The sequence below is a fragment of the Neodiprion lecontei genome, chromosome 2 (genome assembly GCF_021901455.1).
Source record: "Neodiprion lecontei isolate iyNeoLeco1 chromosome 2, iyNeoLeco1.1, whole genome shotgun sequence".
Classification (NCBI taxonomy): Eukaryota; Metazoa; Arthropoda; class Insecta; order Hymenoptera; family Diprionidae; genus Neodiprion; species Neodiprion lecontei.
This window is the reverse complement of record NC_060261.1, coordinates 33,945,366-33,948,235: the sequence shown is the minus strand read 5'-3', so window position 1 is coordinate 33,948,235 and position 2,870 is coordinate 33,945,366. Positions and strand designations below refer to the sequence as shown.

The following is a 2,870-nucleotide window of genomic DNA, read 5'->3' as shown; positions in this document are numbered from 1 at the left end:
TAGGGACAGGGAGGAGTTGAGGTGATTGTGGGCAACCGCCCGCGTCATTTCATAGCTTGGAGCGTTGCTGTGTGCCAAGTTGGTGGGTTGAATTTGCCCCGCAGGCCTGCGGACCTGATGGAAACAAGAAATTGCCGCAAACAGGGTTACGAACGCCTCGACGCCTCGTAAATATCGCGTAACTGCCTCCAGGGTGTACGGATTGAAAAGTCGAAATGGCTTTTTCGAATAAAACACAAACCAAATTTATCCTCACAGTTTCATTCCTGGCAATGCACTCTACCGTTTTAATCTTATCGATAGATAATTATTTACCGATCGTTTTACTTTTGTTGGCTCGTCGACTTATCATTGCGATAAGTATAACTGATGCAAAAAAATTCTCTTCAATTTTCACAGCTTTGTTCCGGCGTTTTCAGCATTTTTAGGCAAATGCTGTGACGTAAAAATCGCGTATTAGGTGAAGTCATCTGACAGATAATAATGTCATGAAACACTGAGCAGTAATTATCGAAGCGTTTTAAAAATCAATCGTCGTGTAGACATGTCGTAATCAGTAACTAAATCATGCTTAATCTATCCCGTATTTGACGTCACTATGACTCAGAATAATGAATAACTTCATAATGATCCTGGAAGCAAGTCTCTTCAGGCTTATGTTTCGCCCTCAGGTTTGAGCAAAGAATATTTTTCAACGTCTTTCTTTGTAGCTTCCTTTGTATCTTTCTTTGTACGTCTGACGTCCAGAGAATCACGTAATCTTATCAGGACGGATACGCGGCGTGTAGAACTTGATAATGAAACGCACTTGCCAAGAGGGCTGACTATTGGAGTCCCTCATTTGGATTGGTTCTTTCTACTTTTTTTTTGCTACGAACAATAAACACTGACACGATCATTCTATTTGTGAAACAGAAGCAAGTGAGTTGCACACAATCGATTCATAATCTTAGTCATTGTGGGTACAGAATCTATGACTCCGTCAAAGTCAACCTTGCAACTCTTTCCACTTCACACTTTGGCTCGACTTTCTCGAAGCGCGTAGCCACTGCACACCATAAGAAAATATGAAAAAATGCAAAGACGCCCGGATCGTCTTGATTCGGCAGGGGAGACACTCGCTCGGGTTTGTATTCAAACCGCTTACCCAGCTGCCTATCTTTTTATTCAAGCTTCACCGAACGTTGATTTTTGTCCGCGGTCGCGGCGCCTGGGGGGTAAAAAAGATTGGAAGAAAGAAAATGAACGATTTAAAAAAATTCTGCCGATATCCGAGAAGTGATTCCACATCGTGCGATGTTTATAATCACCTGGAAAGAATAGTTTTGTAGTTCCGTTCACAGGCTCAATTCTCGAAGGTCTAGAAACAGCACACTATGGTCGTTATAATTGTATCTATTGTCATCGCAACTCGCCAGGCTTGTCCTACAGATTCACATTCGGCATCCAGCATGTAGCTGCGCTAGTTCGCAAACATACCGCTAGGTGGCGCAGCCTTGCCCGGGCGTTTCGCGCATGTAAAACTGACCGCCACTTGTATAAGTAGTCTGGCTAGTTCGCAAACATACCGCTAGGTGGCGCAGCCTTGCCTGGGCGTTTCTCGCATGTAAAACTGACCGCCACTTGTATAAGTAGTCTGGTGACCCTTCACTGAGCATACTTACCTGGCGCAGAGGATATCACGATCAACAAGGAGGTTCCTTCAGGACGAGGCTCGATCCATTGCACTTCGGTCGAGCTACACCTTGCGAATATCCCTACTGTGGATATCTCGGGCGTATTATTTTTGGGAGTCGGGAACTGCGTTCGCGCTATTCTGATGTAACCAGATTCAAAAGTCATCAATAATCAGTGCCTTGAGCTACGGATTTGCTGAGCGGTGAGTGACACTTGTCATAATTACCGAGCCAGCTTGGGCGATATTCGCTGTTTTATCGGTTGTTTCATATCGATGTGCGTCGCGCTCTTCTATATCACTATTTATCAGTATTATTGCTGGTCGAATATCGATCTATAAAATACGGATGGTTATATGTTACGTGGAAAAAAGAAACGTAAAACTGCTTTAGGCATGATTTATTTATTTAGACTTAAGTACTATAATTATTTATTCTGTATAAAATTTTTACCGTACAGAAAATTTATTATAATTATCGACGTAGAAATACATAATAACTCGATAATTAGATCTTATCTTACATACACGGTAGAAAACTGCATTTAATATGAGAATTTGAGATTTTTCTAAATTGAATTTTGTTAATACTCATGTCGATATTGCAGTAAAAGTATAGATACTACCGATTATCGAGTATGTAAAACATCGATGAAAAACTTCGATATTTTGACCTGTGATTATCGATATCGATAAATATCGATAGATATCGCCCAGCACTATACCGGACGCTTGTGTCTTTTTTCCACATATTCTAGTCTCTTATTGTTCGTTACTTTATATGTCGTTTTGGAAGGAAGAGGCATTGGAATGGTTCGGATTTTACGGTCTAAATGGAAATTAATTTTGCAACAATTAACTCTGTTATAAATGAAAGCGTTTTCATTTGAGTTGAGATACACCTCTTACCACGGGTATATAAGGTATAATAATCTATCCTAAATAACCCGGAGGCTGCAACATGAGGGAGGTCGAGACGTCGCGACGCCGCCGTCGCCGTCGTCTCAGAAGCCGAAGTAATCTTGCAGAGATTCAATTACCCGGCCTAGTGCTGGAAATTTAAAAACACAAATTATATTCTCGCAAACCGATTAGCTTTCGTTTACCTAGGCTATTTTCCACACCGCAAAAGATATTCGCGCCTTACTATAATATAGTATACCTACCTATATATGTATATATATATACACACACC

General features: G+C 41.1%; 1 non-coding gene across 1 annotated transcript; it reads left to right on the top strand.

The window, feature by feature from the left end:
- Positions 1-1,656: 1,656 nt before the first annotated feature.
- On the top strand, positions 1,657-1,821 carry LOC124293190. Its single transcript, XR_006903137.1, has one exon. It is a non-coding gene; the product is annotated as a U1 spliceosomal RNA (small nuclear RNA).
- The last annotated feature ends 1,049 nt before the right edge of the window (positions 1,822-2,870 follow it).